The sequence below is a fragment of the Uranotaenia lowii genome, chromosome 2, assembly GCF_029784155.1.
Source record: "Uranotaenia lowii strain MFRU-FL chromosome 2, ASM2978415v1, whole genome shotgun sequence".
NCBI classification, from domain to species: domain Eukaryota; kingdom Metazoa; phylum Arthropoda; class Insecta; order Diptera; family Culicidae; genus Uranotaenia; species Uranotaenia lowii.
This window is the reverse complement of record NC_073692.1, coordinates 268,292,809-268,307,431: the sequence shown is the minus strand read 5'-3', so window position 1 is coordinate 268,307,431 and position 14,623 is coordinate 268,292,809. Positions and strand designations below refer to the sequence as shown.

Here is a 14,623-nt window from a genome sequence, read left to right as displayed (position 1 = left end):
TCCTTTGTTAGCACAGGAATATGAATATTTGTATATTGGAATTGCTTGTCTACTTTACGGCGTTTTTTACACCATGGAAACAGTATAAACATACCCATTTTGGAGAAAAAGAATCTTAATAGTCCTGTCGAAATCTAGAGTATCTACCGGGTCCCTATATGTTTCATGGCTAAAAGGTGCGTTGCCTATTGTTTCACCGTGTGAAATGATAGGATTTAATATTATTATCAACATTTTCAGGTCATAATAAAAACTTAAAAAAAAATTCTGCTTCTGCTAACAAAAAAAATATGCTTCTGGAATATCAATCACAAAAAAAAAGTTCAACAAAAAAGCGGATCTTAAGTCTCTTCTATGTAGTTAAAATATGTTAAACGAAAACACACGTTTATGTTAAGTACGTACCTACTTGAATTCTGTGTAAACCAACAGTGAACCTGTAAACAGTTTTTCGGTGAATTATTAAAAAAAAAAGTTGAGTTTATTTAGTCAGACTGTTTATTTGGGCCCTACCATTTATAAATGAAGAAATAATGTATACATTTTTGAACGTTTGCACTTGCTCCAGTGTACCTTTTAACTGAAAATTCTTCTTATTTTATTGATAACTTTCACTTATGCTTGCAAAAAATCAAAAAGTTCTTTGCATTCCGCCGTTAACTAAACATTAATCATATAGAAAACATTATAAAGGACAGGCTCTTGTTCAGTTCATGTGTGTGTTCATTTTCAACGGATTTTGTTGTTGTTCTGTAAATTTAAAGGCGCTTGATACATCTTCAGCAAAGTATATTTGGACATGTTCGAAAAATGTTTCTAAGGGTATTGGATTATAAAATTGTGTGTAAATCTTCCCACACTCCTTTTTTCAAATGTCCGCCAAGAGTTATGCCATTATTTCATATGCATCAGTACTAAACTCATATTTTTTAGACAACAATTCCATGTTTGATTAACACGAACTTTTTAAATCGTTCAAATGGTTTTGATTTGATCGGAAAAATATCAATCTGGGTCACATCTAGGCGTTATTCATTACTATGTGCTGTACAAATGATCTACACACAAAAAAAAGTCATAGTAAAACAACTAAATCCGGGGTTTAAATGAACAACAGGCAACCATAGAGATCTAAGTAGTCAAAGCTACAAGAAGGACGTGTTTGGCAGAGGCTCCGAAAATTTCAAGATTTATCAGGAATAATAGTGATCAAGGTCTCCAATTTTCGATTCGTGATACCGAAAATGACTATTGCAGCAATAAGGAACTTGACGGAACTGGACGGTATTTTCAGCAAGGAAATGATGGAGGAAATCGGGGCTATCGAAACTTGATTATTCCTGCCTGTTAGGTTCCCGATCCCTAAATTGGACGATTTTCCTCAAGGAATGCTCTCCATTAGAAAAGCGGATAGCACAAAGCTAAGTACTTTTTGAATTTTTAGTCTTTTCAGTTCGGCTCAAGCGCTCGTTGCGAGCAGACGCGTTATCTAGAGCTCCGAGTTGTACAGTTTTCGGCGTGTGCGTTTTCACACTTACCTAAGTGTGATTTTTCTGTAGTTTTCGCGTCAGTTCTCTGGCGACAGTATTTTTCTTTTCACGTTCTGCTTTAAGCGTACGGTTCGTGACAATGTCTTTCCGAGTGCGAGAAAATACCTTCAAGGTTGACCTGAGAAATTTTTCCAAGCGCCCATCATATGAACAAATTCATGATTTCGTTCATGGACCTCTTGGTCTCTCGTTGCAACAAGTGTTACGCCTACAAATGAACCATGCGCAAAACTGCGCACATGTGAAGTGTGTAGATTTGAAAACTGCTCAAGATGTAGTTATTGAGCACAACGGAAAACATGAAATCGAAGTGAACAATAAGCGTACTAAGGTGCGACTCATTATGGATGACGGCGGAATCGAAGTGAAAATCCATGACTTATCCGAAAATGTTCGGAATGATGAAATCATTTCCTTTCTGAACACATATGGTGAAGTGCTTTCTATTAAAGATGAAGTGTGGAATGAAAGTTTCAAGTACAAAGGTGTTGTGTCTGGTGTGAGAATTGCAAAGATGATTCTTCGAAAACACATCAAATCATTTGTTACCATCCAGGGTGAAGAAACGCTAGTTTGCTACCGAAGCCAGCCTCAAATTTGCCGTCACTGCCACTACCAAATTCATCCGGGTAGCACTTGTGTTGAAAACCGAAAACTAATGGGACAAAAGAACGATCTCAACCAACGACTGGAAGCCGCGCGTGTGGGTGGTGGAGGAGGCAGCTACGCAGACGTGCTATGTGGCCCCAGCACCAGTGGAAACAGCTCTCAAGGCCGACCAAATTTGATGCCCAGCTTCGTCAACTCTAAGGCGACACAATTACAAGAACGCCAGCGAACAGTAAATGGCGATACCACCACGACGCCTCCCACCGACCAAAGTACCGTTAGTGCAACCAACATCGAATATGAGCAGCAGTCAACATCATCGGACGAACGAATGGAGGAAGATGGAAAACGTGATAACTCGACACCACTGGACGTCGGGCGTACATTACCCACACCAGCGCTCGAGCAAGCAGCAATCAACAAGAAACCAGCGGCGGCACGCAAGGCAGTCGACATCAGCTCTAATGTGGTGAGTGATTTCACTTTTCCTCAACTCCCCTCCCATATTTCCCATCCCATCATCACCCAGATTTCCGATACTGAAATGCAAGACTCTACTGGTGAAGGTTCAGCTGACGACTCTTCGAATGAAGCAGCCCCGTTTAGTAAAACGCGGGAAAGGTCGTCTAAAATAGATTTGTGTACTAACTATGTCTACTAACACTAGCTTAAGCTACAATATTTGCAGCATTAACACCAATGCTGTGTCTAATACAAACAAAATACAGTCCCTGGTTTCGTTTATTCGTCTCGTTGAATCTGATATTGTCTTGCTCCAAGAAGTTGAGAACCCCAGCTTTACTATCCCTGGTTACAATGTGATCACGAACGTTGACAATGCACGAAGAGGCACTGCTATTGCCCTCAAAGAACACATACCGTACACTAACATACAACGCAGTTTAGACAGTCGTGTTATCACTGTAAAGCTGGGAGGAAACGTTACTGTATGCAATGTTTATGCTCCATCAGGCACACAAAACCTAGCAGCGCGCGAACATCTTTTTCGACACACACTTCCCTTCTATCTCCAAAATGCTGCTCCAAATCTAATACTAGGAGGTGATTTTAATTGTGTGTTATCATTGAAAGATGCTACTGGCTGTAATAACCAAAGTATATCGCTAAAAAGGTTTGTCGACAACATGAATTTGTCTGATGCATGGGAATTAAAACACGGGAATCAAATAGCATACAGTTTCGTTCGCCTAAATTCGGGTTTGCGCATTGATCGCATTTACATCTCTCACTCTCTCATTTCCCATCTTCGTACGGCAGACTATTTTCCTGTTTGTTTCTCTGATCACAAGGCGTTCAGAATTAGATGTTGTCTTCCTGATCTTGGCAAGGCTCACGGTCGTGGGTTTTGGTCCATCCGATCCCATATTTTAACAGAAGAGAACTTAGAACAGTTTCAGCAAAAGTGGAACCGTTGGCTACGTGAACGAACACGCTATAGAAGTTGGCTAGACTGGTGGATTGAATGCGCCAAACCCAAAATACGAAGCTTCCTCAAGTGGAAAACTAATGAAGCTTTTAAAGAGTTTCATGCGAAAAATGAACTATTATATCGCAATTTGACGGTCGCATATGATAATCTTTTAAATAATCCCCAATGAACTGCAGAAGTCAACAAAATAAAAGCAGAAATGTTGTTTCATCAAAACCGGTTTTCAAGATCTTTTCAACGTCTGAACGATACATACATAGGAGGTGAAAAAATTTCCTCCTTTCAACTGGGTGAACGAATGCAACGTAAAAAAAAGAGTCATATTTCGACGATCCGACATCAGGATACAGTCTTAACTGATCCATCTGAAATCGAGAACTATATTACGGACTACTTTCGTAGTTTGTATAGCAGACAAAGCGTAACAACGGGCTCAAATTTCCCGGTAAATAGAGAAATTGAGCCAACTTCTGAATTAAACCAACAATTAATGAGAGATATAACAACTGAAGAGATCTATTTTGCTATAAAATCAAGTGCCTCTCGAAAATCTCCTGGAAATGATGGTATCCCTAAGGAATTTTATTTGAAAGCTTTCGATATCATCCATAGACAACTAAATTTGATCTTGAACGAAGCGCTTAATGGAAACATTTCTGAAAGTTTTCTGGAGGGAATCATAGTGCTGACCAAGAAGAAAACCAGTGATGATACAATCAAAGCATACCGTCCGATTTCATTGCTAAACTTTGATTATAAGCTCCTATCACGGATTCTCAAGCAGCGATTAGAAATAATAATGGAACACCATAATATTTTGAATCCATCACAAAAATGTTCGAACAGTAATCGTAACATTTTCGAAGCATTGACAGCCATTAAAGATCGCGTTGTAGAATACAACTGCCGAAGAAGATCAGGAAGGCTCATCTCTTTCGACCTCGATCATGCCTTTGATCGTGTTGATCAAAGCTATCTGTTGTGTGTTTTAAGAAGTCTGCAATTACATCCTGTCTTTGTTTCTTTGTTGGATAACATCATGTCGAAATCGACCTCAAAAATAATGATAAACGGAAATCTGTCCCCCTCCTTTCCCATCCAACGCTCCGTTAGACAAGGTGATCCCCTCAGCATGCACCTTTTTGTCCTTTATTTGCACCCTCTCCTAGAAAAACTCCTATCCATATGTAACAACCCACAAGAGCTAGTTTTGGCGTATGCTGACGACATCTCGATAATCGTGGAAAACGACGACAAATTTCAACGGATTTTGGACGCATTCAACGAGTTTGGGCTTTGCTCTGGAGCAGTTCTAAACACTAACAAGACCATGGCAATTAACATCGGAACCCAACAGAGTACGAGATCCCCTGGTTGGTTCACCCTTTTCGATTCAGTGAAGATTCTTGGCGTCATCTTCTTCAATTCAGCTAAGCGTACAATTGAGGAAAACTGGTGTGACGTCATCAAGAAGACATCACAGCTTATGTGGAAATTCAAACCGCGTATCCTGTCCTTGCTTCAGAAAGTTTCCGTAATCAACACCTTTGTCACGTCGAAATTGTGGTTCATGGCATCAATCCTTGGCATTCCCAACTCATCTGCAGCTCGAATAACATCTCAGATCGGAAACTTTATCTGGGAACGGCACCCAACCAGAGTGTCAATGGAGCAGATTGGTCTTGCTGTCGAGAAAGGTGGGCTCAATCTTCATTTACCGATACAAAAATGCAAAGCACTATTTCTCAATCGTTTTGTACGCTGTCGAGAACACACTCCTTTTGCTTCTACATTTGATGGATTAATCATTAATCCACCTTATCCAAGAGGGATTCCAGCGTTATATCCATGCCTCAAAATGGTCGCTCGTGAGCTGCCCTACATCGCTGATCAAGTCCGAGAAAACCCATTCACAACATCACTTTTGGAGGTCTTCAGAGGGAAGATGAAATCACCAAAAATCGTCGAAGAAAACCCATCGGTGGAATGGAAACGAGTTTGGAGGAACATTCGGAGCCGACTTCTCTCTACAACGGAGAAATCCCTGTATTATCTTCTGGTGAATCAAAGGATACCACATGCAGCGTTGATGTTTCGGCAGAATAGAGCAGATAGTGCATTTTGTATGCACTGTCCGACAGTTATTGAAGATTTGGAACATAAATTATCCAGTTGCAGTAGAATAGTACACTTGTGGTCCTTTCTAAAATCTAAATTAGAGTCAGTTTTGAATAAGAGAGTAAATTTTCATGATTTTGCCTTTCCCGATTTTAAAAATACCAGAGCAGTGAGAAGAAATAAAGCTCTAAAATTGTTTATCTATATATATAAAAAGCAATTATCTGTATGTTTGTTTGTTTGTTTGTTTGTCCTCTATAGACTCAGCCGTCTTAAGAGCTAGAGATCTGAAATTTGGCATGGATGCTCATTAGGACCAGGAATGATGAAAAATGTTATAGATTTTTGGATGACCCCTTCGAAGGGGGTCGTCCATACAAGACAAATATTGTTTTCGCGTTATTGACGTTATTTTCCGTCCGATTGTGATGAAAATTTGCACATGAGTGTCTTGAGAGACGAACAATCGATTACAGTTATCAAATTTAGGGTCATGGGTCGGCAAAAGGGGTCGTCCATATTCACTGATTAATGTTTTTGCGATATTGGCGTTATTATACATCGGATTGTGATGAAAATTTGCACATGAGTGTTTTGAGAGACGAGCAATCGATTACAGTTATCAAATTCAGGGTTAGGGGTCAGCAAAAGGGGTCGTCCATATCCACTGATTAATGTTTTTGCGATATTGGCTTTATTTTACATCGGATTGTGTTGAAAGTTTGCACATGAGTGTTTTGAGAGACGAGCAATCGATTACAGTTATCAAATTTAGAGTCAGGGGTCAGACAAAGGGGTCGTCCATATTCACTGATTAATGTTTTGCGACATTGGCGTTATTATACACCGGATTGTGATGAAAATTTGCACATGAGTGTTTTGAGAGACGAGCAATCGATTACAGTTATCATACTTAGGGTCAGGGGTCGGCAAAAGGGGTCGTCCATATCCACTAATTAATGTTTTTGCGATATTGGCTTTATTTTACATTGGTTTGTGATGAAAATTTGCACATAAGTGTTTTGAGAGACGAGCAATCGATTACAGTTATCAAATTTAGGGTCATGGGTCGGCAAAAGGGGTTGTCCATATCCACTGATTAATGTTTTTGCGATATTGGCGTTATTATAGATCGTTTTGTGATGAAAATTAGCACATGAGTGTTTTGAGGGACGAGCAATCGATTTCAAGTTTCGAATTGCGGATCAAAAGTCGGCTGAAGGAGTCGTCCATACCCAACTTTAATGTTTTTGCGATTTCGACGTTATTCTACATTGGATTGAGATGAAAATTTCCGCATAGGAGTTTTGAGGGACGCTCTTTTGCTTTCAGGTTTCAAATCTTGACTCAGGGGTCGGCAAAAGGGGTTATTATCTGTTCACTGTTTTTACGATATTTTCTTGATTGAGCATAGAATTGTAATGAAAATTGACACATAGGAGTTTAACAGAAAAGATAATTGATTTCAGGTGTCAAGTTTTGAATCGTGGTCAAAAAAAGGCCGTCCATGTTGATTGCTCACTGTTTTCGCGATATTGTCGTGATCATGCATCGGATTGAGATGAAAATGTTCAGATGAGGGCTATAAACTATGAGCAATTGACTCCAGGTAGCATGTTCCGTGTCAAGGGTCGGCGAAAGGGGCGTCTATATTCACTGATCGCTGTTTTCAAGTTCCTGACGTTACTTTACATATAATTTTAAAAGAAAAAATGGCACAAGGGAGTTTTGAGGAACGTAAAATTGGTTTCAATTATCGAATTTCGGGTCATGGGAAAGAAAAAGAGGGTTTCATTGAAAGTTCAGTGTTTTGTGCAATAATTTTTTTAATTGATACCAATTTAAGTGTGAAGGTCAAGCAAAAGAGTCGTGCACATAATCAAATAGCACATGTTTTTGCCATAATGTCTGGATTTTACATCGATCGAGAAGAAAAAACTCTCACATAAATTTTAATAAAAAGCCAATCAACCGTTTAATTTGAATTTCAAGCAATAGTAATAGTAGCGACTTTAAACACTGTTGAATTTTTTCCCCAAAATGGTCGAAAGAATGTTTCGAATTCATTTTCTAAACTCATTTTGACGTACAAACGATTTAAAGCGAAACGAAGTTCGTACGGGATCAGCTAGTTGTATATATAAACTTTATATTAGAAGCTAACAGTGATTTAACGGTAGGGGCTCTAGACTTTACGTTGCATTGCGAGAACTTGTAGAATGTATGCTTTGTAGGGAATAAAACGCGAAATATATACATATGTTTACAAAAAAAAAGTCTTTTAAAGCGTTTTCGTATATTTTCCACTGACACGGAGGCAGTAGCAAATTTCATAAACAAACAAACTCGCCGCCCGGGACGATGCATACGTTATATGCATCGTTTAGGGTGAAGATTTTGTTTGTTTATTAGGAAAAAGTGTGCCCCCGTGCCAAAGGAAATTAGACGAAAACGCTATAAGTTAGGTCAAAATTTGAAAAAAAAAACAGTTCACAATGAAACAATTTTAGCGTTTGAATGGAAATAGAAAACTTTGACTTTCATTTTCGTCGTTTAATTGAATCGAGTTGATCGTATAGTGTAGTTTGAGTTTCTGATTAACGGCCTAAGGTATCGTTATATTTTTTAATTGCCTTAATTGCCATTTTTACATTATTATTAAACTAGATACCTTTTTTCACAAAATTAGCCTTGAATAAACTAAACAATTAATTGATGTTATTTCAGGAAGTTAAAAATCTCCAGAAAATTGTAGTTTTCATAGGAATTCCAATTTTGGTGGATTCTGATAATTAATTATTTTGGAAACATAATACTAATATTTTCATAATGGAAAAGTTTTGACAAAATTTTTACAGGGATTATCTGATACATATTTTATACATGATGTTGAAATTTAACATGCAAATGGTTAAAGAAAAAAATACAGTCAAGATTGTTTAACAAACATATTTTTTTAAACTGATATCTTTTTTTTCAATTTGATTCTTCAATATTGGAAGTTAACAGTATAAGAACATGATGTATTTTCAAACTTTCGAGTGTCGTTACGAAAAAAACAGGAGCGTAGCACAGTGTATAGGATTTTGTTTTTCACATCATTACACTAGTCAAAAGTGTATCCTACTCATATCCTTTTCTCCCAAACCTCCAACCTTAAATTATTTTGCTAGGATGCAGAGGTAACCTCGGTCCTAAAGCATAAAATTGATCTTCCATCCCTTTCTTCCTTTTCCAATCTATCCATTGACTACTAGGACGTGGCCGGCGCCGTTATTGATGTTCAAAGAGAGAGCATCTGTTTTGTGCATTGAAGATGAGCTGCTAATCCCAAGCACTATTCTTTTGACCTTTGAACAAAACTGATGGCCTCGGTCAATCACGGAGTAGCAACCATTGGCGATGTGGAATTCGTTCTACTGAGCCACGCCTGCGACAATGGAGTTCGAAATGCTTTAAAAGTAATGTCTATGCAATAATGGAATCACTTAATCTATATATATAAAAAGCAATTTCTGTATGTTTGTTTGTTTGTTTGTTTGTTTGTTTGTTTGTTTGTTTGTTTGTCCTCTATAGACTCAGCCATCTTAAGGGCTAGAGAGCTGAAAATTGGCATGGATGCTCATTAGGACCAGGAAGGATGAAAAATGTTTTTAGATTTTCGGATGACCCCTTCTAAAGGGGGTCGTCGATAGAAGACAAATATTGTTTTCGCGATATTGACGTTACTTTTCGTCGGATCGTGTTGAAAATTTGCACATGAGTGTTTTGAAAGACGAGCAATCGATTTCAGGTGTCAAATTTTGTGTAAGGGGTCAGCCAAAGGGGTCATCCATATTAACTGTTTGCTGTTTTTGCGATGTTCACGTTATTATACATCGTATTCAGTTGAAAATTGGTACACGATAGTTTTGAGTGACGTGCAATCGATTTCAGGTATCAAATTTAGTGTAAGGGGCCGGCAGAAGGGGTCGTCCATATAAAATTTTCAGTATCTTAGTGATATTGACGTTTTTATACATCGGATTGGGGTGAAAATTTGCACATAGGAGTTATTAGGGACAAACAACTGATTTCACTAATCCAAACTAAAATTAGGGGTCGGCCAAAGGGGTCGTCCATATTAACTATTCACTGTTGATGCGATATTGTCGTTATTATACATCGTATTCAGACGAAAATTGGTACACAAGAGTTTTGAGAGATGAGCAATGGATTTCAGGTATTAAATTCAGTGTAAGGGGCCGGCAAAGGGGGTCGTCCATATAAACCTTTCAATATTTTTGCAATATCGTCGTTATTTTACATCGGATTGGGATGAAAATTTGCACACGGTAGTTTTCAGGGACGAGCAACCGATTTCAGATGTCAAATGATTTGCCAGGGGTCGACGAAAGGGGTCGTCCGTATAAATTAGTTTTTCACTGTTTTTAGCAATATTGACGTTATTATTCAATGGATTGCTTTGAAAATTTGCACACGGCAGTTTTGAGGGAAGGGCAATCGATTTCAGTCATCAAAGGTTGTATAAGAGCCCCCGAAATGGGGTTTAGCTTTTTGGCAATAATTGCGTTGTTATGCAATGATCGAGTCGAAATTTATACACGTGGTTTTTTGGCACGCTCAAAGGATTTCTGATTTCAAATTTAGTGGCAGACGACAGACAAAGTGATCGACCAATATTTTTGCAATTAGGTATTACTTAACAATGAATTCAGAAGTGCATCTGGAAAATGCTTGGCAATTAGCTTTCATACAAACTGTTCATGACATATTCCAAGTTGAAAGCGAAACGGAGTTCGTATGGGATCAGCTAGTGATATATAAATAAACCTTACTATTGAGGTAGAAATTTATGATAAAGTATTTCGGGTTCCATAGTTCAAGGTGGATGTGAGTAGTCAATCCAGCTAAGCTAAGCTAAGCTAAGCTAAATGAACAACAGGCAACCATATTTTTGAGTCAAATGTGTTTTGTTGTTAATAATACCTTACGCATAGCTATTTTACCATGTGCTTAATTTGGCTGCGCATAGTAAATTCGACTGCGTTTTAGTAAAATTGTCAATGAAATGATGCATTGTTTTACTTCGTGCCTAGTAAAATTGATATGTTTCATGATGAAGCTAGTATGTGTTATGATAAAGATTAGGAGGACCGAGGAGCTTGATTTAAGTAGTAAAATTATTATGTATGTTTGTTTGTTCATTTCCATGCATGCATTATTACATAATTGAAAACTTTAAAATTTACACTTCCAACACACGTCGGTCAATGTTAGTGTGTTCTCCCGATGATCTGGAAAGATTTTCAAAGTTATGAAACTTGAAAGCAGCTCAAAATTTGTTTGTTTACTCACGGGTTTGATGATTAATGATCCTTCATTAGTACAAACAACAAGAATGTTTACCATGGTAAAATTATCATACGCACTTATGTTTTTGAGTCAATAATGTTTTGTTCTCAAAAGTACCATGTGCGTAGTATTTTGTTGATAGGAATTAGTGCCACAATGTCTAAATTACTATGTGGATGCATGTTGTGATAGAAATTATGATGAAATTATCATGACCATAGTATTTTCGACAACAAACATTTAGAGTTATCGAAAATTACCAGGTACATATTAATTTCAATAATGTGCACTTTTACAAAATTGATGTTATACTTTTCGTGGTTGAAAATACTATAGCGCTGAAATGGTAAAATTATCATGACAGCGTCTTTGGGATAACCACTCAATTTTTTTCCGTGTAGGAATCAAGAAGAAAAAACACATCTGGGCTTCATATCGCCACCACATGCATTGAAATTATGCTTGGTTGAGAAATGTGCGCTCAAATATTCCCACTAATCAGTATGCTATGCCATGGTTACTATCTTCTATCGACGTTTGCTTGCGACGCCTTGACCGTGGAGACGAAAAACATACCGCCCGGCGCCCAAAGAAAAGAAAATTTCTAAAAAATGGAAGCCATGACTATAATTTGATTCAAAAAACTACAAATTTCAATATTACGGACAATTGAGGCGACTTTTTGATTATTTTATTCGATATAAACCGATTCGCATGCCTACAGAATATTCTAAAAATAATTTCATTCGAATCGTTTGGGTAATTTCGGAGGAGTAGTACTACTAACCGTTACAAGAGAATTTTATATAATAGATTTCAAAATATTTGTGTATAACACAAACATTAGATCATTTTTAAATTTTCAAAACTATGTCACCCTCAAAAATGTTAAACAAATAAGATTCTAAATAAACGAAAAAGGGTTCATTAATTAAAATTTGTTTGATAATTATTTTTCCACTTTATTTTTTTCTAAGATATTTTTAGGTATTTTAATTTTTCGTCCATCAAGCTTGCCTCTCTCTGAGCGTCGCATAGAACTTTCAATTTTTTCGCCTCCAGTTCTTTTGCCTTATTTTCTGCTTCTCGCTTCCGTTTAGCAATGGTTTCTTTCAGATTCTCCTTCATTTTTCTGCTTTTAAGGTTTATATAGCTGTAACTCCCCCTGCCATGTTGATTTCGTCGTTAACGATACGTTGGGCCGTCAGACTCTTCTCTGTTTCGTTTTCAACTATGCATTTCGCGTTAACGGAAAAGCCTCTTTCCATCGTAGCGTTGTCATGAGACAAAATTAGAAATTTCTTCAATAAGATCATCAAATTGAAGAACTTCTTTTTCAATTGGCCAAAAAGTTCCATGCAAAAAATGTCTAATCGTTGTGTTTTTCTTCGATATGAGGTTCTTTTGAAGGTATCCCGATCAGGAGAGCATATCAAAATAATAACTCAAACGTATCTCACCAAGATATTTATATCTGATTCAGTTATAATTAAGTACTCAAAATTTTGATTTTAAGTTTCTCAAATATGAATTATATCTTATTCTGATTGACAGACTTGAATGAGGTTGAACTCATTTTCAATGATAAAGATTTTTTTTTCGGATTGTCCTTAAATAAAATGATTATATCTTATTTTGATACACGAACAACTTTTTCTGAAACACGGACATCGAAGTCAACGGTCCAAACCGTACTTTAATGAATTTCGCTCAACAGATTCTTGAAATGGAATTCAAATTTTAGGAAACCATAAAAGGAACATGGTTTCAGCAAATAATGTGGGTTATTGACATTCCACTAGAAAGTTTACTCGAAGCATGCGTATCTAGATAAGTTATAATTCTGATAGGTTTTGTTCTGCCTAATATCAAACTATGCTATCTGAACGAGATATAATCTAGATCGGAGCATATCAAAAACTGATATAATTTAGCTATGATCGTATAGATTTTCTGATATAATTTGAGATATTTTAACATCCTACGAGTACTGAATTATAACTCATTTAGATAGAAAATAAATTAGTATCTAAATATCTCATCTTGATATAATTTTGTTTTCCCCTCCTGATCGGGATTGCACATAATTGTCCGAATTCGTCCTTAATTTTATCGGCACAAGCTCCACTTTAGTGTTGCTTTTCAAAGAATACTTCCAGACACAGCTCCAAACCCGTTTTGGCAATATCTAGATAGTTGGCAATCAAATCGGGGTTAACGCACAATAAATACCGAGTGATGGGATAAGTCAAGTTTAATTGCCGATTTAGATGAGAATTCCATTTTCACGCTTCCAGGTTGTAAAAGATTTATTTCTGAGAGTTCAATTGCAACAAGTGTTTTTGATTCTACGTTTAGTTGTTCAGGCTTTACAACTTTTTTCATCAATGCTTATAAGCCCGGTTCAATCATCGAAGAGAAACGGAACCTTCGGTGCTTCTTCTGATACTCGCGTAAAAGGACTCAACAGTCGAAGCGTTCATAACAAAAAAAAACTTAATTTTGATCCCAGCAAATTATCATCTACAGCTTTAGGAACAATGTCGTTTAAAATTTGAATGGCTTTCCATAATCATTTTCTGCTCTAACTAGTCTAAACTAACTAACTAACTAGTCGAAACCGATCCAACTCGGCGGGAGGATCCTTTTCGATCTGGTAGAAGTCGGTCGAAGCCGATTGGAAAGAGACTGGTGATCAGCTGTCAATCCATTTCTACTTGTTTCGACCACACTTCATTGAACAGACTTTGGATTTCAAATCTCGCCTTTTTCTCGCCTTTTCCGCTTTTCCCGAATGGGTGGCTACCCTGGATATGGACCACCAGCTGATGTTTGAAAATTTGTGTGCTGTTGTAGGAATTTCGCGAACTGTAAAAGGAAGGTCAAATGTCTATCAAATACGATGGGTGGTGTAAGATAATAGTTCCAGAAATGTTTTGAAGACTCTAGGGATATGCGATCAGGCATTGCCATGCTGTATTCACCAGTATTCACATTAAAATCGAAAATGAAATCTGCTATTCTCACTCACATCGAGTCGTTTGCGATCGCCCTCAACTCCACGAGACAAGCTTTTGGAGTAAAACGTGTTCCATTTCAAATACTTCAACACACCTTAACACAAGAATAATTTTCCGATGACAATTCACTTTCATTTGAACCCTTCGCGTAAAATCTGTACCAAGGAACTTCCACGATCATCAATCATTACAGCTTCAGTGTCTTCCAAAAATTGAATCACCAAATGTTGTCACAACCGGAGCGTTTTTTCTTTTTTTTTTGAAAAATTTATAATAAAGTAGCGTTTATAGAACTCAAATTTCTCTAAACTGATGGATCCTCAGAGAAGTTGATGACTGTGTAACGTATTTTCCAGGCCACATAATTTCTTTGACTTTCCCATTGACATCTCAAAAAGCATTACAAAAGCTTGATCGCTTTAACGTAGGCACTGCTTCATGCATTTGGTACATTCACCTGTTACATTTCTCTTCAACTCATCGTCCGCTTTTTTTGTCTAACAATTTTAAATTTAATATTC

General features: G+C 37.2%; 1 protein-coding gene across 1 annotated transcript in view; it reads right to left on the bottom strand.

Annotated features, from left to right (window-relative positions):
* The window catches only part of LOC129747818 (synaptic vesicle glycoprotein 2B-like), a 97,904-nt gene that overhangs the window by 81,811 nt on the left and 1,470 nt on the right, over positions 1-14,623 (bottom strand). The gene's annotated exons all lie outside the window — the stretch shown is intronic.